The sequence below is a fragment of the Lepidochelys kempii genome, chromosome 2, assembly GCF_965140285.1.
Source record: "Lepidochelys kempii isolate rLepKem1 chromosome 2, rLepKem1.hap1, whole genome shotgun sequence".
NCBI lineage: Eukaryota > Metazoa > Chordata > Testudines > Cheloniidae > Lepidochelys > Lepidochelys kempii.
In genome coordinates, this window is record NC_136381.1 from 164514391 (window position 1) to 164539601 (window position 25211).

The 25211-nt window shown below is 43.0% G+C and overlaps 1 long non-coding RNA gene across 1 annotated transcript; it reads left to right on the forward strand.

Annotated features, from left to right (window-relative positions):
- LOC140905987 (uncharacterized) lies at window positions 1–24954 on the forward strand. Its single transcript, XR_012157015.2, has 3 exons — window positions 1–65; window positions 194–280; window positions 24361–24954. It is a non-coding gene; the product is annotated as an uncharacterized LOC140905987 (long non-coding RNA).
- Window positions 24955–25211: the final 257 nt, after the last annotated feature.

Sequence of the window (25211 nt, forward strand, 5' to 3'; positions counted from 1 at the left end):
CCAGCCAAGACATGGATTTAGCGGCCTAACTTTAGGCCCCCAAGTTTGAATATTTGGCTGTTACTGTAAGTCTAGAAAAAAAACATAACCATTTCCTTCAGATCAGAAATGAACATTAAAAAGAAATGAGTAAACTGCAAAATATACATTATGTCTAGGATGAACAAAATGGGTGCTGTTTTCTTTCAGATAGAAATGGACCCAAATCGAGATGTTTGGAATTTCCACCTCAAAGTTCAGGGTGTTTGGACTCAGGATTTAGGCCCAAGGTGAGTCACAGGTAAGGTACAACAGGGTAAGAGTAAACACACAGGGATTAGAATGGAAACTGTTTAACCAAAATGTCTGATAGGATTTGCAAAGATCTTTTTAGTTTTGTTCTAGGCTGTTTTGTGAACATTAATACTCCATAATGTCAACTTTATTATTTATATGTATTATGGGAGTGGCTAGAAGCCCCACTTTGCTAGGTACTGTACAAAAACATAGCATAAGATCAACCCATTCAGGGTCAGACCAAAGTTCCATCTATCCAACTGTCCTGCATTCCAACAGTGGCCTGTGTCAGGTGCTTCCGAGGGAATAAACAAAACAGGCAATTTATCAAATGATCCAGCTTCTGTCATCTAGTCCCAACTTCTGGCAGTCAGAGGTTTAGGGACACCTGGAGGATGGAGTTGCATCTCTGACCATCTTGGTAATAGCCATTGATGAACCTGTCCTTTATGATGAATTTATCTAATTCTTTTTTGAACCCAGTTATACTTTTGGTCTTCACAACATCTTCTGGCAACAAGTCTCTGAGACTGTCTCTGCCCTGGATAACTACAATCTAATTACATGGCATAGACAAAACATAAGAGGAGGAACAGAGACATGAAACAATTTATTCAAGGTTATGCAACTGGGTAGTACTGGAGGTCGGCACAGGACCTAGGTCTCTTGCCTCCCAGTTGAATTTCTTGTCCACTAGACCAAGCTGAGGTATGAATGACTCCCTGAGCTTGATTAAATGTTTCCTGGCTGATGGTAGTTCTTGATAAGACTGATAATAATAATAATAATAGTTAATAATAAAAGGACATAAAAGATCAAAATTGTGATGAAATTTCAATTTTTGCATCAAAATATATGACATGTTAAAGCTTTTCTGCTTTTCATGTAAATGTTGATCTTTCTTGGAACAGTATGTCAAATTTCAAAATGCCAAATTTAAAAAAAATCTTGATTTTTGCATTACAATTAAGACTAATTCTGATTGAGAATGGGTCTATTTTCAAAGTAGGTCATTTCTCAAGTGATGGTCTCTGAAATTTTGTAGACTTTTTGATTGACTTTTATGAAAGCAAAATATAACACAAATCTTTCTAATTTCAAAGCTTTCACTTTTTGTGATGAATATTTCACATAGCCTTAGATGGGAAATTGAATTTAACTTGTACATCAGTGAAACAAGAAATTTATTACAATATCTGTAGGGTTGGGGGTGTTTTTTTGTTTGTTTTTTTGTTGTGTTTTTTTGCCTGCTTTATGACATCTCCGCTGTGTCAGTACTCAGAGAGTAGTAGTGGAAGTAATTTACCACAAAACAGCATGCATGTGATATGCCTCTCACTTCATTGACATGCATACCACACTAATTACTCTGAGGAGGATGTTGGCAGAGAGGATTAAATCTGGGACCTCTGAACCTTAATTCATGAGTGTCTACTGCATGAGCTAAAAGATCCAGCTTTCTTAGCCAAGGTTGCAACAGGCTCATTAAGCTCTAGGTGGCCTAGCCACCTCTAGTGAAGCACACTGAGTGGATGTGGCTCACACAAAAAATGCTATAGCTCCTATTGTATAATGTTACAACGATTAAGAATCAGGAATATTTCATTGGTAGACCACTAGAATCTGTTGTGGCAAAGTATGTGCAAATCCCTTACAGTACAGGTATACAATATTGTTATACCTTTAATGTTATGCTGCCTTAGATCGCCTTCCTATTACAGATTCATGCTTCATGTTTGTGCTACATAACATTTGTTCATAATACTGTCAGGGATAATCTGCCATGGAATAATGTTATAGATTATGATACTCTACTCTTCTATCACAAACATAAATGTGTGTCAGAAAATGCTTTTCTCATTAGGAAGGTGATCAGAGTTCTTCCTCTTAGAAGATTAGTAAAGAGCCTATTGTGTGTTTTGAGGCTAGTTGAAGGCACTTTGGGACAAATTGTGTTTGGCATAATTCCACTGAAGTCAATGAAGTTATTAGGAATGACTCTGCCTTTTTGAATAGCCAGAAACAAACAAATGAACACACTAACAACAATAAAATCTGCTGCCCCCTGCTTAAATCTAGCCTCAGATATGATGGTAATGCTTCTGTAATCACTGATCATACGCCTGGACTGTGGATCTGCACTATTCCGACAGCCAGATACACAGAGCAACAACCTGATCTGTAAAAGGGCATGGTCTGGCAGTGCTAATATAATAAGATCTGATGCACGTTTTAGTTTGAACTTTTTTTTTTCAGAAGGTCCCTGTATGGAGCTAGGCATTTTTTACTATGTGAATGTTTGTGAAGTAATTACAAGATAGAATTAAATACAGAAAGTGGGTATTGAGAGTGAGAAGCAGTTACTAGGTATTATAACTTTGAAGCATATGGCTTTTAAGGTCTTTATTGTTGCTACCAATTACTAATGAGACCAATTAATGTTTGCTTTAAACTCCTAATTTATAGCCCAGAAACCTGAGGCCCTCACAACACAAAAGAAAATAGCAATAATGTGTTCTGAAAACTAGGGGTCCCAACAGTTGTCTTCTAAAAGTCAGTTATTGGGTGCTTCCATACATCTCCTTGTTGTTTGTCCTTATTGCTTATCTCTTTTCTCTGAAGCTGTGATTTTCTTCATTTGTTCATCTTTGACATCCTCCATAACTATGGAGCCACTACCATTACTGAGGAATACCTTCTTCTTCCTTATTAGCTACAGAGTAAAGGGGAGTCTGTGAGATGAGTCCTACCTTTTTGTATATGAGTGTGAAGGTGATGAAAATATCCACCTGTGAGAGTGCATGAAAAATGTAGCTGCAGCAGTATGATACACATGTGTGTCACATGTAGCTACCTGTGATATCATTGCATGTTATTGATGCATGGATATTTAGACAAATAAAATCCCTGCACCTGATTGCGAAGATGTCTTGAATGACATGAAGTGGTATGAGGTAAAAGACAGTGATGTGCTTACCTATGCTACAGAGTTTCCCTCATATTTTTAATATTTGTGGGACTTTTCTGTACAAATGCTTCTATTTTATATTGTATTGCTAAAAAATCAGGAAAAATTAAACCAAATAGAAAGACCTAGAAAAGAAATATTTATTTCAAAAGTTCTCAGTGTCTACAACTGGGGCCAGACTTTCAGCAATGATCACCTCCCATTTTGGTTATATCTATGCAGGGATAAACCCCCCACAGTTGGCCCTGGTCAGCTCCCTCAGGCTCGCAGGGCTCCATCTCTGGGCTAAAAATTGCTGTGTAGACATTCAGGCTCGGGCTGGAGCCTGAACCTGAACATCTAAAAATGTTCAAAAATGATTAGGGGACTGGAACACATGAGTTATGAGGAGAGGCTGAGGGAGCTGGGATTGTTTAGCCTGCAGAAGAGAAGAATGAGGGGGGATTTGATAGCTGCTTTCAACTACCTGAAAGGGGGTTCCAAAGAGGATGGCTCTAGACTGTTCTCAATGGTAGCAGATGACAGAACGAGGAGTAATGGTCTCAAGTTGCAGTGGGGGAGGTTTAGATTGGATATTAGGAAAAACTTTTTCACTAAGAGGGTGGTGAAACACTGGAATGCGTTACCTAGGGAGGTGGTAGAATCTCCTTCCTTAGAGGTTTTTAAGGTCAGGCTTGACAAAGCCCTGGCTGGGATGATTTAACTGGGAATTGGTCCTGCTTTGAGCAGGGGGTTGGACTAGATGACCTTCTGGGGTCCCTTCCAACCCTGATATTCTATGATTCTATGATTCTATGATCTACACAGCAGTTTTTCAGCTCAGGGTCCAAACCCCACAAGCCTGAGTCAACCCCAGGTTTTTTATCCCTGTGTAGGCATACATTTAGTTGCCAATGAAAGGGCCAGATTTTCAAAAAAAAAAAAAAAAAATTAAGCACCCAGCAGTTACTATTTATAACAGTGGGCAGTGCTGGGTGCTAAGTACTTTTGGCCACTTTATTTAGGTATTTAAATAGGAACTGTTGAGTGCGAAGATCTTTATCAAGCCCTTCACCTTTCCCATAGTATTTGTGATGTCTTCTTCCTATCTCTTCTTCAATAGACTGAACTACTGTATCCCAGGCATTCAGGATCTCATACAGATATCACTCAGAGTGTCATAAAAACTTACAATCTCCTTGCCTACTTTAAAAAAAAAATCAAATTGCTGGCTTGTGGCCTTCTCCCAATATTGCATACTTCTGGTAAATTATGCATAACTATTTCTAATGGGCCTGAACCAAAGCTCACTGAGGTCAATAGAAGGATGCCCATTGTCTTCAATGGACTTTGGCTCAGGCCCAATATTGACAACAAAACACAGCAACTGATACTATGTAGCGTGAACAAAAGACAGAAAAACAACTTTGAACTTTCAAATAGAAAAGCCACATAGCCTGTATTGTGGAACTGTTATAAGGGATGAGTCTAATAGCCATTGTAATATGATGCGTGAAGCACAGTTCCCCTGACGGATTATTGAAAACAGAAAATCAGTTTATGATGCACAATCGTTCAACCAAGGATAGAGGCAACAACACAAAATTTCTGTACTGTTTATTTTTTAACAGAGCATGTTAGATTTCCAACACTAAGGTTAATTTTAATCAAGTTTTTGACATAAAAATTCAAATAAAAAGATCTGGGGTTGAACAGGATGAATGAGGAAAAAAAATCTGTGTTGGCATAAACCTATCTCCTGGAGAAAGTGAATTGTGCAGGACCTGGTCCTGCTGGAATTGAGCTTCCTTTGGTTTTATTACATCTAGTCTTTAGTGATGGAAGTGGATGTAAAATATTTCCTAATGTCTTTTAAAAGTTGCTTAGGAACTTGAAAGAAAGAACATTTTTACAGAGCACAATCATGACTAATAGCCTGGATTAACAGAAATATCACGGAAGCATTTGAATCATAGGCGGTTGCATTAATGCTTCATGGCTTATTAATATGATAGTTTTAATTGTTGCCCACAATTACCCCCACTGCTACCATTCATAGAATAACTCCCTTTCCCACTTCACCTCTTCAAGCCTCAGTTGCCCTCTTCCCCTTCAGAGCTGCTGCCCCTACTACCTTCCCTTCTCTAGTCTCTTTTACCATTCTCCTTTTTTTATGTGCATGTGTGGATTAATTAACTGTCTTTCACATAAACATTAGAAATTCTGCATTAAGCAAGTATTCCATTAACATTTTGTACTCTGAGGATTTGAAAAATCTCTGATTATGCCACTAAATGAATGACCCACAAATTAGCACAGATAAATACTATTTATTTTCATTGCTTTGTGCCTATTTAAGTCAGATGTATTTAATGTTAAAGCTAGAGATGGGCCTGAACTACAACCCTAGATCTGGAAAATACCTTGAGTTTTGGGAAAGTTTGGATTCTCTCCATTTCTGATTTTGCAATGAGAGAGAACTTTAATAAGAAGAATGATACAGAGTCTTCACTTATTAAAAGAAAAGGCCTGAAAGGGGATTTCCCTCTGAGTCTGCTGATATAAATAAGTATTAGAGATAGGATCAGGATTAGAATTGACTGTGCTTAGAGCTTATCGAAAAGGCGGCCTAATTTTTTTGGTTCCACAATGTGGGCCGGATCTGAAGCCTCTTGAAGCCAATGGAAGTCTTTCTATTGACTTCAGGGGCCTGAGCCAAAGCCCATTTAAGCCCAATCCTGCAGTATGCTGAGCACCCTCCACTCTCACTGAAAACAGGAGCTGAGGTACTCGGCATCCATAGATGCCGGAACTAGGGGTGCTGGGGGTGAGGCAGCACCCCCTGGCTTGAAGTGGTTTCCATCATATACAAGGTTTACAGTTTTTTTCAATGGCTTTCAGTACCCCCACTATACACATTGTTCCAGCACCCCTGTCAGCATCTGGCTTGATCAATATCCCAGCTACCTATTTGAAATAAACATTTCTCCTGAATGTTTTTTTTTAAGACAGTGTAACATGTTAGTTTGATGGTAGATTTAGATTACCACTGTAGAGGCATTGATCAGCTGTACAAACATATTAGTTTCATAAGAATGATACAGCAGAGGTTTCTCCTCCCTAGAGCTAACATATCTTTAGCTAGTAACACACATCCCACTGAAGATAAGCTTAATGCCGTCAGATGAAAATGTTATTATTGAAAATAACCTTTTAAATCATTGAACTGCTCTGTGGCTGCAAGGGTGGACACATTCAAAATGAGAATTGATTAAGCCTCTTAAGTAAATTACTTTCAGCAGAGCCCTCACCTCTAAACATTAACTGTTTAAAGTGTGTGTCTCTGAGAAAGGTGTAAGAACTCATGTAGAGGAAAGCTGACTGTTCCTCAGTCACTTATTTTAGCAAATGCAAAATGCTTAATTTTAGTTCTATTGTTTTTATCATAGAAGCACTGGACACCTCAGCTGAGATTAGGGCCCCATTGTATTTGGTATTGTACAAATATAGAGTAAGAGACAGTCCCTGCCCCAAACCATCTTACAATCTCAATAGCCAAAGTGTGGGAGGGGAAACTGAGGCACAGAGCAGTGGCGTGACAAATTCTCCCAGCCGATCAGAGCACAGCCAGAACGGGGCACACAGGTCTCCAGTTTCCAATCTATTAGACCATGCTGCCTCTTATGTATTAAATTTGAAAGAAGACACACTGTGAATGTAAAGTAAAATAGTATGAATTCTCTCAGATAGTTTACATCATATTTGTGGTAATAAAACAATGCAATTATACAGTATTCTGATAATAAATGCTGAACACATTATTAGAGCTACTGTGTCTGTAACAATTGCCACTTGGCTGGATTAACGAACTAGTTACAGCACATTAATAGTCCTGTCAATTAAGATACAGCATCACTGTCATTTTTAATATTGACCTCCTCTCTTGTTAAAAAAAGGGCCACCTCTTCTCTTCTAAAGTAAATCCTAACATATTATCAATGGTTACCTCCTCATCAACCAATTACCAAAAAATCTCTTTGTAATGGCGACAGCTACTAGAAGTCTATAAAATTTAGCTTCTCCGGTGAGGGGGTTAAAGGTTAACCACCAGGGAACTGGGAGATTTTGGTTGTGTTCTCAGCTCTGCTGCTGTCTTCCTCTGTGACCTTGAAAAAGTTCCCTAGGTAGGCCCCATGCTGTTCCCGCTGAAGGCACTGGGAGGAAGAGCAAACCTTCAATTCCATTTCTACTTCTGTTTCCCTATATCTATCACTAAAAGAAAATGAATACATCCCCCCATACGGACAAACATATTGTCATTGCTTAACAAATAGTACATGAATAAATAATGGTGACGTAGCTGAATTGTCTCTCCCTTTCCAGTTCCAAAATACTAAATTCTGATAAGGAAATAGTAATGATTTCTTAGTAGCACTAAACTACCTTTTTAGGAGACAACAAGGTGTTATCTCATTCACAGTACAGAGGCTAGAGATTCTCAGCAAATCTTATACCTACTCTTGGAGGAAATGAGTTAAAGCTGGAGACATCATCATTGCTGAATTGAACAGTCCTTTGGAATTCAAGTATGAATTCTTAGAGACACTGTTTCTCAAGCGGCTGACCAGGTCTAGCAATGACAATCATTTTCAACTTCTTGTGCATCTGCAGTGGTACAGCCTTGTATTTGTTGTGTAAGTCAATTTCCAATACAAATGGAATTCCATTATAACTTTGAAAAGTAGAATGAACTAATGGGGAGGTGATTAATTTCTTTTTAAAACACATAGGAATCAGATTTATGATACCCAGTAGAGACCCATCTTGAATGCTTGATTTAATTTGCCAATTCAGATGTTGCACAGTTATATATAGATCAGTTTCTTAAAATGGATTTGTCTTTATAAAGTTTGATTTCATTATTTAATTTTATTTGAGTTTCTGTACAATCTTTTAGCTCACTATGTTAAAACAGAGGCGAGTGCTCTGCAGTACAAAGATATGCATTGAGCAGCATCAGTATTCTAGTGATTGATTGGTCTTTATTGGCACTTTTGGAAATTATCTTCTTTTAACATACTAAAGGAAAAGTTAAGATCTGATCTGAGCAGTGGGTGGCCCAATTCCTCTCCCCCACCACGCCAGCCCCCCTCTATCTCTTCCTTCAGTGTCACTGGATAGGCTGTTGAGGCCTGGGATGAATGTTTCGCTTAGCCTACAGTCTGAGAATACAGTAGGATTAGATCATCTTGTGCTGGGCCATGTTTCTGGCTTACATAATTTGAGTATTGCAGTTGAAAATTCATTGTTTTAAAGACTCTAGAGAATATTATTGATACACATGAGTAGATTGCGCGATGTTACATTTATATCTCTAAGTAAGCTCAAGGATGTGTAAAATTAGACACACCAAAGCTAATTCATTAGTTACCTGAGCAGGCCTTCATATATTATTTATTCCAGCAGGAATGTGAAACATCTTGTACTCATGAACTATGTAACATCTTTACTTGATTTTTGATTGGAATATGTGAAATAGTGATGTGTGGGTACTCCCCTTTCCTGAAGTAAACCTCTTTTTGATCAAATGGCTGCAGTTTGAAGGGGATGGACAGTCAAGCAGTTGCTTTAGATATACCTACTTTGAGTGATCTTTAAAAAAAGAAACAGTAACCACATTGTAACTTTAATCTTACCACACTATGGACTTCTGTTCACAGTAAGTGCAAAGGAAAAACTGAAGTTTAATGGTAAAGTCAGTAAGTAAAATGTTGTTTTTACAGTAACCCGTATATCAGTTCCAACTAAGGCTGTAGGTCAACTAAATTCCATTTAAATTGCTTTTGTTGGTTTGTTTTGTTTTGTTTTACAGAAAATTGGGTTTTCAACTGAAAATTTTTATGGAAAGCATTTGCTTTTTGAGAAATGTTGCAGATTTTTGTCAAAAGTACAAACCTCTGAAAGCCAAAAAAATTCATGGGGGCATGAGGCATCCAAATGACTCCCATGAAACACTGTTGGTAGCATTACCAAATTAAAATGTTCAGATTTCGGACAAAAAGAAATCAGTTTTGATTTTCCCACATTTTATAGTTCTAATATATCATTTAGAGCCCAAGTTTACTGAGGTTCATTTATGCAGAAATTGTTCTTGAGTTTTTCTGTGTGGGAGCAGAAACATATGAGGATCTTAGTTCACATGAAGCTCAGTGGGACTACATTATGCAATAAACTAAACACTTTACTATGTCCTTTTAAACTACAAAGCCTTGAACATTGTAAAAATAAGAAAGTGTTAGAAGATTTTTTTTACTCAGGATAAACTCTGTCCACTTGTCTATCCCTTTTTTTCTGTCCAATAGCATTTAGGCAACAGGCCAAATTAACTGACAACTTAACTTTATAATGAGAATAGAATTAATCAACTATTTTATGGCAGAATGCCCAGCCTAATTTGATTTTAAACAATCTCATTAGTGTTTCTTAAGAAGGGAAGGGTTAATGTGGTACAAGAGACTCCGACATCTTTCTAGTGTGTTCTGGTTAATATGACAGGAAGAAGAGACAAAGCAATCCTACAGCTGGTTTTATTTGTTCAAAGAATCTTTGATTGAGAGCCATTAGACAGAACTGAACCTTTGAGTATAGTGTATCTATTTCTCTAGGATTCTTTATGTATAACTTGGGCTCTTCTTTGAGTGATTGCTCATATCGATTCCAATTAGGTGGGTGTGTGCCGCGTGCCCAGTCATCAGAAAGTTTTTCCCCTAGCAGCCGAAGATTTTCCCCGTCGGGTCAGCTGTGGAGCCCTCTGGAGTGGCGTCTTCATAGTGCTCAGTATATGACCCTACCAACCCAGTGCCTCCTCAGTTCCTTCTTACCGCCCGTGATGGTCGTTGGAACTGTGGTGACTTGCTTAGCAACTTCTCCTCATTTTCCCTAGCTCTCACTTTAGTTTAGTTCACAGTTATTCCTAGCCTCGTTAAGTTTTGTTTCAGTATTTTTGGATGTTACAGCAGATAGCTGTTGAGGGGGGGGGTTCCCCTTCACCACGACTGTGTTCCCCGTTGGGACTCGGTTTATACCTAAATCCCAAGGGTTCAAACCCTGCAAGTCCTGCACAAACCCGTGCCAACGGGCGACCCCTACAACGCTTGCTTAAAGTGTCTGGGGGGGAGCACGCCAAGTGGACAAGTGCAGGATTTGTAGAGGGTTTTACTCCAGAACAAAAAAGGAGCAAGACATTCACCTTAAGCAGCTCCTTATGAAGGCGGCACTTAGATTGCAACTTACATCGGTGCGGCAAGACCTGGCCCCGAGCTCATCAGTGCGCAGTGCCCTGGTGGCAGTGGTAGAAGCAGCACTGTGGAAGGACTCTGGGAGAGACCCGTAGCACTGCCACTCCCCGGCGCCAAAACCGCTGGGATTGACCCAGCACCGGTCCCATTCTGCAATGCAGAAGCAGCACGAGAAGCAGGGGAGGAGTGGATCTCCAACTCGGAGACCCACCCGGCCAGCGGGGCGCGTCCCAGAGAGGAGCACCCAGGGCCAAAGACTTTGAAGCCGGCACCATCGATTTCGGTCCGGCAAGGTGGATCGTCAAGTCCGGTGCCGTTGGACTCCCCAAGCCAGGACATTGAGGAGGTGGAATTGCCATCCACCCCAGAGACCTTTGAGGCTGCAAGGGACCTCAACACTATGGTGACACCCCAGTCCTTCGAGCCACGCGTCCGGTACCACAATGTGTGGCACTGTCTTGAGGCAAACCAGCGATGCTTCGTCCCTCAGCGCCACCGGTGGAATCATGGCGCCGCTCAGACTCGTGGCACCACTCCAGGTCGCGCCAGCGCTCCCACCCAATTACGCCGCTGATCCTCATGTTGATTCCCATTGTGCAGCAGGTCCCACTCCAAGCACCGGTCATCCTGGCATCAGTCAGTGTCCTTTCACAGATCCCGATCTCGGCACTGCTCCAGATCATGGCACCGCTCCCCAGCCTCGCGGCACCACTCCCAAGGCCAGCTCCACTTGCCCATTGCGGTCCCAGTCCCTGTCTTCGGATTCGGAGACAGGGTCTAGATACTCAGAGTGGGGTCGGCACTGGCCAGGCCATGGAGAGCCTGAGGTGGGGCAGGGCCATGGCCTGTACAAGGGCAGGGACCAGCACAGTGGCCATTTTGGACCCCTTGGGCATACCACCAGGCCCAGTGTGCCCAGTCCAAAGGTTCCCATTCAGCAGCTTCTGAACCACGGGTTCCAGAGGCATCAGCCAGTCGCCCCACCCCTAGGGGTGCTGAGGAGGTACTGTCAACTCAGATGCTGTCAACTCAACGGCACGCACCTTGTCCTCTGGTATCGCCATGAGGCGTAGCTCATGGTTGCAGGCCTCGGGACTCCCTCCCGAGGTTCAGTAGACCATGCAGGACCTGTTTTTTGATGGGGCAGGTCTGTTTGTGGAGCAGACTGACACTAGGCTGCATAGCCTAAAGGACTCCATGGCTACCATGAAGTCCTTGGGTATGCACACCCCGGCAACCCAACGTCAACATTTCAAGCCTCAACAGCAGCAGCAGCAGCGCTCCTGTCTTCCTCGGCCAAGGCAGGACTTTTAATGGAGAAGGGACAGGAATGGCAGACTCAAGCCTTCCCAACCCCAGGGCCCGACTAAACCATCGTCAGGTTCAAAGCGGGCCTTTCAAAGGTGCGCCCTAGGATGGTGCACCAGACACAATTCTGGATCCTTTCCCGTCTTTCTTGAATCATCTGTCCCACGTCTACTGTGCTTGGTCCCAAATAACTTTGGACTGCTGGGTTCTCCTTACAGTAGAAGTGGGATATTCTGTCCAATTCTGCTCCTACCCTCCCTCCCACCCCTCTTTCCCGTCCCTCTTCAGGACCTCTTCTCAGGAGCAAATCCTTATGCTGGAGGTGCTGTTGCTCCTCACCATGGGAGAGGTGGAGGAGGTTCCTCAGGAGCTCAGGGGCAGCAGATTCTATTCCTGATACTTCCTAATCCCCAAGTAACTGTTGTTCTTTGAGATGTATTGCTCATATCCATTCCAAACCCACCCACCTTCCCCTCTGTTGGAGTAATGGGCAAGAAGGCACTGAAGAGGTGCTGGGTCAGCAGGGTCATATATTGAGTACCATGAAAGCACCACTCCAGGGTGCTCCACTGGGTGCTACTAGGGAAAAAACTTTCTAGCGACTGTGCACATGGCACGCACGCACCTAATTGGAATGGATATGAGCAACACATCTCAAAGAACAACAGTTACGAGAAGGCAAGTAACGGTTCCCCCCCACACCCAAAGACTTTGACAGTGTGGACCACTGTCACAGCACATTTTAATTATATCTTGGTGCCATTGAGGTCAATGGCAAAACTCCCAATCATCAATTGGACCAGGATTTGGTTCTCAATGAGCATGAGAGTTTCAGGTTTTTTGGACAATTGCTAATATCTGTCTGATCCATCTTTCACCATGATATCTAACCAATGATAATCATCAAAAGCAAACCTTAGGATCTTAGCTACTATACAGATGACTACAACTTTTCCTCAGCCCCCATTCAATATAAATGGCATTTATTATTTAGCTGTGAAGATCTGAAACATTTTTTTTCTTAATGCACATACACCAAGATTGAAGGATAGGCATATTTTAAAATACTGACATTTTGGAATATGCTAGTTGAAACTATTTATAGAAATGAAATATTGTCTTTATTCAAAATTTCTTTGTATTTTTTCAGCTTAGATTGAGTGGACACATGTTATCGATCTTCACATTTTTTGCTTTGCACAGTGTTGTGTACACTTGTGGAACGACATGAAAGTAGCTGGCAAAATCTTCAACTCAGCAAAGATTTCAGCTCCACCTCTCTCTATTTCTAATCCCAATTTATATTTTATCACTTTCAGACGGAAGCTTGGAATAAAAGATTTCATTCTGGATGGCAAGATGTCTTCCCAATCTAATATGCGCACTAAACTGCTTTAGTATGTCACTTTAACAATGCTCTTAGTAGTTATGTATGAAGACCTGCTAGATAACTCAGGGAAAGGAGATGTATTTATTGATCCTGAAAGTTCCCTAGATAATATGTAATATAGTGAATATTCAAATAGCAACATAAACATTTTAAGAGAAGTGGAGATGTAAATCAGGCTAATTATATTTCATCGACTATGTTCCATGAGAACCAGAAACAGTCCCACCCCTACCACAACCACAAGGGAACGGTTCAGAGATACTGTTGTTCCGCTTTCTCTATCAGTGGTCCCTCTTCTAAGGATAATTGTATTGCAGAATGTGGCATTTTTAAGTAACTCCCCAGCATAGCTACAGTTTGTAAACTGGCTAGTGGAAGAAGTCCAAATGATTGTGGAACTCTTATTGGTGAGTACTTACACAAGAGGTCCTGTTATGTACCACTACTCGTGTTTACATGTATGAGTGAAGATTCTACAATTTGGCCCTAAATGATGAGCTATAATGACAGGTTATGCTACACAATAAATTTGCAATGTGACTCCCTGATGTCTGCTGTACTCCCAGGATCAATGTGATTTTGGGGGAGTGGAAGCTAGGTAGACTGAATTCATACCAGCTCATCTCTAAATGGGACACAGTTGAGCACAGTTCTTTTACAGGTTCACAAATAATGTTGGCCATATCTGTGGACATCATTGATTGTGTGTCTAGGGGAGCAAAGAATCCTACTAGAGAAAACAGAGTGGTATTAATTTTTTAAGACTGAAAAATTGGTAAATACCATTAGGAAACTTTCATTAATCCAGAATCTTATTTCGTTGAATGGTATAGTGTAACATAATTATGAAAGTAGTTACTTTAAGTATAAATCTGCGTTGAACATCTTGGACTAGGGTGAACTTTAGGGAAGGAGAGAAGAATCAGAGCTATCTGGGTTGAAGTTGTACAGAAATGCAGTTGATTGCCTTCAGTTCTTGGGATCCATTTGTTAAATTGGTAAATTGATGGATGCTGATCTGAAGGGAAGGAGCATATGTTGTCAACAAAGCTAGAAAATAAATTCAGAGCAAGCTTTAAATTCCATTTTCTTAAAGTACTTACTGGCTGATTCAAAGAAGCTGGGAGACCTGAGTTTAATCAAGTTCTCAGATCTAGGATTGTAATATTTTAAGTAGATTTCAAGTATTTCGAGAAAGGTGATGATTGTAAGTATTAATAACCATCTTTTAAATATACATAAAAGGGTGTGTCACGGTTCCTCCCCCACTCTGAACTCTAGGGTACAGATGTGGGGACCTGCATGAAAAACCTCCTAAGCTTATCTTTACCAGCTTAGGTCAAAACTTCCCCAAGGTACAAAATATTACACCTTGGACTGGCCGCTACCACCACCAAACTAATACTGGTTACTGGGGAAGAGCTGTTTGGACGCGTCCTTCCCCCCAAAATACTTCCCAAAACCTTGCACCCCACTTCCTGGACAAGGTTTGGTAAAAAGCCTCACCAATTTGCCTAGGTGACTACAGACCCAGACCCTTGGATCTTAAGAATAATGAACAATCCTCCCAACACTTGCACCCCCCCTTTCCTGGGAAATGTTGGATAAAAAGCCTCACCAATTTGCATAGGTGACCACAGACCCACACCCTTGGATCTGAGAACAATGAAAAAGCATTCAGTGTTTTACAAGAAGACTTTTAATAAAAAATAGAAGTAAATAGAAATAAAGAAATCCCCCCTGTAAAATCAGGATGGTAGATATCTTACAGGGTAATTAGATTCAAAAACATAGAGAACCCCTCTAGGCAAAACCTTAAGTTACAAAAAAGATACACAGACAGAAGTAGTTATTCTATTCAGCACAATTCTTTTCTCAGCCATTTAAAGAAATCATAATCTAACACATACCTAGCTAGATTACTTACTAAAAGTTCTAAGACTCCATTCCTGGTCTATCCCCGGCCAAAACGACTACAGACAGACACAGACCCTTTGTTTCTCTCCCTCCTCCCAGCTTTTGAAAGTATCTTGTCTCCTCATTGGTCATTTTGGTCAGGTGCCAGCAAGGTTACCTTTAGCTTCTTAACCCTTTACAGGTGAGAGGAGCTTTCCCCTGGCCAGGAGGGATTTCAAAGGGGTTTACCCTTCCCTTTATGTTTATGACACGCCCCCCAAATCTCAGCTAGGGTGAAACACTGGCTGGGATTTCTTCCTGGAGCTCTAGGAAAACAGAGTTAATAAGACACATGCATCTCTAAATATACTACCAAGTACATAAAGACTAACAATATTTTCCACATCTCAAGGACGATTTTAACCAGTTGATTCTGGGAAACTTTCATGGGAGAGTGCATCAGCCACTTTGTTAGAAGCTCCTGAGATGTGTTGGATGTCGAAATCAAAATCTTGGAGAGCTAAACTCCACCGAAGAAGTTTTTTGTTAGTTTCTTTGACGGTGTGAAGCCACTTTAGTGCAGCATGGTCGGTTTGCAGGTGGAAACGCCGTCCCCAAACATATGGGCGTAGCTTTTCCAGAGAGTAGACAATGGCATAACATTCTTTTTCAGTGACTGACCAGTTGCTTTCCCTCTCAGACAGTTTTTTGCTGAGAAACACTACAGGGTGGAATTCTTGATCAGGTCCTTTCTGCATTAAAACTGCTCCCACACCACGCTCGGACGCATCTGTGGTTACTAGGAATGGTTTGTCAAAGTCTGGGGCCCTTAGTACAGGGTCAGACATGAGTGTCGCTTTAAGCTTGTTAAAGGCCTTCTGACACTTTCCGGTCCACTAAACAGCATTTGGCTGTTTCTTTTTGGTTAGGTCTGTCAGTGGGGCAGCGATTTGGCTGTAGTGCGGTACAAATCGTCTGTAATAACCGGCCAAGCCTAAGAAGGATTGAACCTGTTTCTTTGACTTTGGGACAGGCCACTTTTGGATAGCATCCACTTTGGCCTGTAGGGGGCTGATAGTTCCTTGACCCACCTGGTGTCCAAGGTAAGTCACTCTGTTTAGGCCTATTTGACACTTCTTAGCCTTAACAGTTAGTCCTGCCTCCCTTATGCGCTCAAGGACTTTTTGTAGATGTTCCAGGTGGTCTGCCCAGGAATCCGAAAATATGGCCACATCGTCAAGGTAGGCGACTGCATATTCTCCTAATCCCGCTAGGAGACCATCTACAAGTCTTTGGAAAGTGGCGGGTGCATTTCGCAGCCCGAAAGGGAGTACATTAAATTCATACAGCCCGAGATGTGTGATGAAGGCTGACCTTTCCTTGGCAGATTCATCTAGCGGTACCTGCCAGTACCCCTTGGTTAAGTCCAAGGTAGAGATGAACTGGGCCCGTCCCAGTTTCTCTAATAGTTCATCAGTGCGTGGCATTGGATAGTTGTCTGGGCGAGTTACAGCATTTAGCTTACGGTAGTCCACGCAAAAACGTATTTCCCCATCTTGTTTGGGAACTAGAACCACTGGAGATGCCCATGCACTTTCAGAGGGGCGGATTACACCCATCTCTAACATATCCTGGATCTCCCGTTCTATAGCAGTTTTAGCTTGAGGAGACACCCGGTAAGGGTGGACCCTAATTGGGTGAGCATTACCTGTGTCAATGGAGTGGTATGCCCGTTCAGTCAGTCCTGGGGTGGCTGAGAACGTTGGCGCGTAGCTAGTGCACAGCTCCTGGATCTGCTGTCGCTGCATACGCCCAAGGGTCATGGAGAGGTTCACCTCTTCCACACCACCAGCACATTTCCCTTCATAATAGACACCTTCAGGCCACTCAGCGTCGTCTCCTCCCTGGGCTGTAAACTGACAAACCTTTAATTCTCTGGAATAAAAGGGCTTTAGAGAATTAATATGATACACCTTAGGCTCTCGGTTGGAGGTGGGGAATGCTATGAGATAATTAACAGCTCCCAGGCGCTCCTGGACCGTGAATGGCCCTTCCCACGATGCTTCCATTTTATGGGCCTGGAGCGCCTTTAAGACCATGACCTGGTCTCCTACTTTGAAGGAACGCTCTCTGGCACGTTTATCATACCAGGCTTTTTGCTCTTTTTGAGCATCCTGTAAGTTTTCTCTAGCAAGGGCTAAAGAGGTTTGGAGGGTGTTTTGTAGGTTGGTTACAAAGTCCAGAATGTTAGTTCCTGGAGAAGGTGTAAATCCCTCCCATTGCTGCTTCACCAACTGCAATGGCCCCTTAACCTCACGGCCATATACAAGTTCAAATGGGGAAAACCCTAAACTGGGATGTGGTACAGCTCTGTAGGCAAAGAGCAACTGCTGCAATACTAGGTCCCAATCATTGGAGTGCTCATTTACGAATTTACGTATCATGGCCCCCAAAGTTCCATTAAACTTCTCCACCATGCCATTTGTTTGATGATGGTAAGGAGTGGCAACCAAGTGATTTACCCCATGAGCTTCCCAAAGATTTTTCATAGTTCCTGCCAGGAAATTAGTCCCTGCATCTGTGAGGATGTCGGAGGGCCAACCTACCCTGGCAAAAATGTCTGCTAGTGCCTGGCACACACTTTTAGCCCTGGTGTTGCTTAGAGCTACTGCTTCCGGCCATCGGGTGGCAAAATCCATGAAAGTCAGTATGTACTGCTTTCCTCTGGGTGTCTTTTTCAGAAAAGGACCCAGAATATCCACAGCTACTCGCTGAAATGGAACTTCAATGATGGGGAGTGGCTGGAGAGGAGCTTTGACCTGGTCTTGGGGTTTTCCCACTCTTTGGCACACCTCACAAGACTGGACATAGGTAGAAACATCCTTGCCCATTCCCTCCCAGTGGGATGACCCCCCCAAACGGTCTTTGGTCCTGTTCACCCCAGCATGGCCACTAGGGTGATCATGGGCTAAGCTCAAGAGCTTGGCCCGGTATTTAGTTGGAACTACCAACTGTCTCTGAGGATGCCAGTCTTCCTGGTGTCCACCAGAAAGAGTTTCCTTGTATAAAAGTCCTCTTTCTACAACAAACCTGGATCGATTAGAAGAGCTGAGAGGCAGTGGGTTGCTCCGTGCCGCCGTCCAAGCTCTCTGGAGGCTTTCATCTGCTTCCTGTTCGGTCTGGAACTGTTCCCTTGATGCTGGAGACATCAGTTCCTCATTGGATTGGGGACATAGGCTTGGTCCCTCTGGAAGCGATATAGGGGATGGAGCTGTTTCTGTTGACTGTGAACCGCTCTCCGCTGGTGCACTATGTTGGGATTCAGGCTCCGGCTGAGCCTCTTGTGTAGGGTTATCGGCTGCTGCCAGTTCAGGTTCGGTGGGGCCCTCTGGTGTTGAGGTTGCAAGTACTGGATTCAGTGCTGGCACGGGGTCTGGTGTTGGTTGTTTGGCTGGTTCCGGTTCTGGGACTGGTTCCGTCTGGGTCTCTGGGACTGGATCCACTACTGCTGTTGCAGACATTGGCCTGGGGTCCGGGTCCATCACCTCTGACCGGGCCCTGATAGAAGTTTCCGGAACAGAGCTAGGCCCCATGGCTTGTTTAGCCTGGCTGCGGGTGACCGTTCCCACCCTCTTGGCCCGCTTCACGTGATTGGCCAAGTCTTCCCCCAACAGCATGGGGATGGGATAATCATCATAGACTGCAAAAGTCCACATTCCTGACCAGCCCTTGTACTGGACAGGCAACTTGGCTGTAGGCAAACTGAAAGAGTTGGACTTGAAGGGTTGAATCGTCACTTGGATCTCTGGGTTGATTAAATTGGGGTCCACTAAGGAAGCATGGATAGCTGACACTTGTGCTCCGGTGTCCCTCCACGCGGTGACCTTCTTCCCGCCCACACTCAGTTTCCCTCCGCTCCAAGGGTATCTGGGAGGTATCGGGGCCTGTGGACCTCCGGTGTGATTCCGGTGCAATGAACTGTAATCTGTTGGGGTTCTTGGGGCAGTTGGCCTTTACATGCCCCAGCTCGTTACATTTAAAACATCGTCCAGCTGACGGGTCACCGGGGCGAGGTGGGTTGCTGGAGAATGGGGTGGTGGGACGATAAGGGGTCTGGAGGGTTCTTTGGGAGGTAGGTGGGGCTTTGGGCGGCCCCCGGTAATAGGGTGTGGTCTGGGGTGGTCCCTTCTGGTCTCCGCTCCAACTGCGACCAGTTTTCTTCTTCTCTGCCACCTCCACCCATCTGGCTCCAATCTCTCCTGCCTCGATTACAGTTTTGGGTTTCCCATCTAGGATGTATCTTTCTATTTCCTCAGGAACACCCTCTAAGAATTGTTCCATTTGCATTAGGAAGGGCAAATTTACTGGAGATTCAACACTTGCTCCTGATATCCAGGCATCCCAATGTTTCACAATGTGGTAGGCATGTCGGGTAAATGACATGTCTGGTTTCCACCTTAGGGCTCGGAACCTCCGACGAGACTGCTCGGGTGTTATCCCCATTCTGACTCTCGCCTTGGATTTAAACAGTTCATACTTGTTCATATGTTCTTTAGGCATTTCAGCTGCCACCTCAGCTAAGGGTCCACTGAGCTGCGGCCTCAGCTCTACCATGTATTGGTCAGTAGAGATGTTGTACCCAAGGCAGGCCCTTTCGAAGTTTTCTAAGAAGGCCTCAGTATCATCACCTGCCTTGTAGGTGGGGAACTTTCTGGGATGGGAAGTGGTACCTGGAGAAGGATTGCTAGGGTTTGTTGGTATATTCTGCTGGACCTTTATCCTCTCCATCTCCTCCACATGCTTCCTTGCCTCCATTTCCCTCTTGTGGGCAGCCTCCTGTACCTCCTTCTCCAGCCGCATGAGTTCTATCTGTCTTTCATGTTCCCTTTGTTTTTCCTCAGCCTGAAATTTGGCTAATTCCAGCTGTAGTCGAGCCGAGGATTTGGCCATTCTAACCTCTCTGTTTTTAACTAACTTTACACCCGAGGTTTAGAAATAAACAAACAAAACTTGGCTGTAAAATTTTGCTGTGCTGGAATAGAATACCTATTCTCTGATAGTGATTGTCAGCCTACAGAAAAAGACAATTCCCTTGTCTCTGCTCTGGGCCCAAATTAAAGCAAAAAACCTCCAACTACTTGGAAACCTGCTTACCCAGCCCAAAGAAAAAAAAAATTCTTTTCAAACCTGTGCTCCTTGTAAAACAAAAAAAAAAAATCAAAATCCTAAAAAAAACCCTGCCACTTTTGTCTCCAGGCAAAGGGGTAGAGCACACACCCCCTATTTACTTTTAGGAAGAAAAGAAAAAAAAAAAACCTCTGGGTTGGAAGACTGTGAATTTCCCTGCAGGAGTTAAGTACCCTGCCTCCAGGCAAAGAAAACCTGCAATTCACAAGATAATCCCCTTTTGTCTCTGCTTGGCCACAAAGCAGAGAGAAACCAAGCTGCTTTCAGTTTCAAAGCTGCTTCTGGACTTCCTAAAAATTCCTTTTTAAAATCTGTATTTCTAGTTCAAAAAATCTCAACTGGATCTCAAAATGATTTCAGGTTAATCCCACCACTGTGCCACCATGTCACGGTTCCTTCCCCACTCTGAACTCTAGGGTACAGATGTGGGGACCTGCATGAAAAACCTCCTAAGCTTATCTTTACCAGCTTAGGTCAAAACTTCCCCAAGGTACAAAATATTACACCTTGGACTGGCCGCTACCACCACCAAACTAATACTGGTTACTGGGGAAGAGCTGTTTGGACGCGTCCTTCCCCCCAAAATACTTCCCAAAACCTTGCACCCCACTTCCTGGACAAGGTTTGGTAAAAAGCCTCACCAATTTGCCTAGGTGACTACAGACCCAGACCCTTGGATCTTAAGAATAATGAACAATCCTCCCAACACTTGCACCCCCCCTTTCCTGGGAAATGTTGGATAAAAAGCCTCACCAATTTGCATAGGTGACCACAGACCCAAACCCTTGGATCTGAGAACAATGAAAAAGCATTCAGTGTTTTACAAGAAGACTTTTAATAAAAAATAGAAGTAAATAGAAATAAAGAAATCCCCCCTGTAAAATCAGGATGGTAGATATCTTACAGGGTAATTAGATTCAAAAACATAAAGAACCCCTCTAGGCAAAACCTTAAGTTACAAAAAAGATACACAGACAGAAGTAGTTATTCTATTCAGCACAATTCTTTTCTCAGCCATTTAAAGAAATCATAATCTAACACATACCTAGCTAGATTACTTACTAAAAGTTCTAAGACTCCATTCCTGGTCTATCCCCGGCCAAAACGACTACAGACAGACACAGACCCTTTGTTTCTCTCCCTCCTCCCAGCTTTTGAAAGTATCTTGTCTCCTCATTGGTCATTTTGGTCAGGTGCCAGCGAGGTTACCTTTAGCTTCTTAACCCTTTACAGGTGAGAGGAGCTTTCCCCTGGCCAGGAGGGATTTCAAAGGGGTTTACCCTTCCCTTTATGTTTATGACAGGGTGTATGAAAAAATAACAATCCAGAATGCATTCGATTACACCAAACTCTGGAATGACATGAATTCTAAGAAACTTTGATGTCTTGGTATCATACTATCAAAGTCTAGTGATTGATAGTGCTTTCAAAATGAATGAGGAGTACTTGTGGCACCTTAGAGACTAACAAATTTATTTGGGCATAAGCTTTCGTGGGCTAAAACCCACTTCGTTAGATGCATGGAGTGGAAAATACAGTAGGAAGATAGATAGATAGATAGACAGGTATACAGAGAACATGATAAGATGGGGGTTACCTTACCAACTGTAATGAGACAAATCAATTAAAGTGGGCTATTATCAGCAGGAGGAAAAATCACTTTTATAGCGGTAATCAGGGTGGCTCATTTCAAACAGTTGACAAGAAGATGTGAGTAACAGTAGTGGGAAAAATTAGCATGGGGAAATAGTTTTTAGTTTGTGTAATGTAGTTTGTCAAGTGCTTTGAGACCTTGTGATAAATGAAGGGGGAGAGGGGTAGCTCCCTTTTATGGACAACCGGACAACCAGTTAGATATAAAATCCCTGTTAGTAACTGTTCTCTACTTGCTTTAACTGTAAAGGGTTAAAAAAGCCCATAGGTAAAAGAAAGGGAGTGGTCACCTGACCAAAAGAGTCAATGGGAGAGCTAGAACTTTTTTAAAATTGGGAAATAAACTTTCCTTTTGTCTGTCTGTGGTTGTTCTCTGGAGAGAGGAGACGCAGAGCAGCAATGCTGAAAGAAGCTTTAAGCCAGGTATAAAAATCATCAAATCATACCTAGAAATTACTTATTTGAAACCCCATATATGTAAGTAGATCAGGAAATATTTAGAAAGACACAATTAGGTTTATCTCTTTTATTTAAAACATAAAATGCATTCAGTGTATGTTAAGAAGCAATCTGCAATTTTACCCTTCCAACGTGTGTCGTATTTTTAAGTGTATTTTTTGCATTCAGTTATTAATGTGGTAGGTAGAAGTCCTGTGCTACTGGCATATGCACTTTGCAGATCCATGGGGAGTCTTGCTTCTTAAACCTGCCTTTTTATGCCATCTGTGATAGTTCAGTCATCCAATTTTGGTGCACCCAATATATGATTGGATCTTGTGGAGCTCAATGCTCGTGACAGGAAAGAAATCTTAATTTATGTGTCAGAAAAACTAAGGCTTTCATTTAAATAATGTTTAAAATGTTAGGAGTCTTATCTATATTTTGTTTTGTTTTCTTAGCCCTAGTGTACACTATGAGTTTAGGTCAAATTTAGCAGCATTAGATCAATTTAACCCTGTACCCGTCCACACAACAGAGCCATTTTTGTTGACTTAATGGGCTCTTAAAATTGATTTCTGTACTCCTCCCGAACAAGGGGATTAGTGCTGAAATCGACATTGCTGGGTTGAATTTCGGGTAGTGTGGACGCAATTCAACAGTATTGGCCTCTGGAAGCTACCCCAGAGTGCTCCATTGTGACTGCTCTGGACAGCACTCTGAACTTGGATGCACTGGCCAGGTAGACAGGAAAAGCCCTGCAAAATTTCATTTCATGTTTGGCCACCGTGGCAAGCTGATCAGCACAGATGACCGTGCAGATCTCATCACCAGAGGTGACGATGGAGTCCCAGAATCTGATCATTGTGTGGGGAGACGAATCTATGCTATCAGAACTCCATTCCAAAAGATGAAATGCCAAAATATTTGAAAAAATCTCCAAGGGCATGAAGGACAGAAGCTATAACATGGAACTGCAGCAGTGCTATGTGAAACTTAAGGAGCTCAGGCAAGCCTACCAAAAAACCCAAGAGGCAAATGTCCACTTGGGGTCAGAGCCCCAGACATGCTGCTTCTATGATGAGCTGCATGCAATTCTAGGGGATGCCCCTCCAACTCTTGCAAGGGAGTCTCACACAACAGGAATGAAGATTTGGGGGACAAGGAAGATGATGATGAGGAAGAAGATGATAGCGTACACCAGGCAAGCGGAGAAACTGTTCTCCCCAACAGCCAGGAACTGTTTATCACCCTGGAGCCAATGCCCTCCCAACCTGGGCTCCCAGACCTTGAAGGCAGAGAAGGCACCTCTGTTGAGTGTACCTTTGTAAATATAATACACAGTTTAAAAACAAGTGTATTTAATGATTAATTTGCCCTGAAGACTTGGGATGCATTCACGGCCAGTACAGCTACTGGAAAAGTCTGTTAACATGTCTAGGGATAGAGCGGAAATCCTCGAGACATCTCAATGAAGCTCTCCTGGAGGTACTCCCAAAGCCTTTGCCAAAGGTTTCTGGGGAGGGCAGCTTTATTGCATCCTCCATGGTAGGACATTTTACCATGGCAGGCCAGTAGCATATAGTCTGGAATCATTGCATAAGAAAGCATGGCAGCGTGTGGTCCCGGTGTTTGCTGGCATTCAAGCAACATGTGTTCTTTATCTCTCTGTGTTATCCTCAGGAGAGTTATATCATTCATGGTCACCTGGTTGAAATAGGGAAATTTTATACAGGGGACATTCAGAGGTGGCCATTCCTGCTGGGCTGTTTGCCTGTGGCTGAAAAGAAATCATTCTTGCTTTTAGCCATGTGATGGGGGGAGGGGTGAAGCGATCATCCCAGAGAATTGGGTTTGGGGGGGTTAGTTGGATTTGTGCTGCACGTGAACGCAAAAATATCAGCCCCTCCTTTTAAATGGCCAATGTGTCTTTTTCAATTTTAATCTCCCTTTTTTCCCTCCTGCAGCTGCAAATGTTTCAACGCTGCCACTAGCATCTCCATCCCAGAGGCTAGCGCAGATAAGAAGGCGAAAAAAGTGCACTCGCGATGAAATGCTCTCTGAGCTCATGCAGTCCACCAACACTGAAAGAGCCCAGCAGAATGCGTGGAGGCAGACAATATCAGAGTCCAGGAAAGCACAAAATGAACGCGAGGACAGGAGGGACGTGTGAGAGGATAGATGGCTGGAGCAACAGGAGAGGTGGCGGCAGCGTGGTAAGAGGAGGCAGAATGCAATGCTGAGGCTACTGGAGGGTCAAATTGATATGCTCCAGCATATGGTTGAGGTGCAGGAAAGGCACAGACCGCCACTGCAGCCCCTGTGTAACCAACCACCCTCCTCCCCAAGTTCCATAGCCTCCTTACCCAGACACGCAAGAACCCAGGGTGTGGGGGGCACTCCGGGCACCCATCCACTCCAGAAGACTGCGCAAGCAACAGAAGGCTGGTATTCAATAAGTTTTGAAGTGCAGTGTGGCCTTGTCTTTCCCTCCTCCCCATTTCCCCCACCCCACTTGGTGCTTCCCTCCTCCCTACCCCTCCCAGGCTACCTTGGCAATTATCCCCCTATTTATGTGATGAATTAATAAAAAATGCAAAATTTGAAACAACAATGAATTTATTACCTCTGCAAACGGTGATTGAAGCGGGAAGGAGAGGGTAGTTGGCTTACAGGGAAGTAGAGTGAACCAAGGGGGCGGGTTTTCATCAAGGAGAAACAAACAGAATTGTCACACCATAGCCTGGTCAGCCATGAAACTGGTTTTCAAAGCTTCTCTGATGCACAGCGCAACCTGCTGTGCTCTAATTGCCCTGGT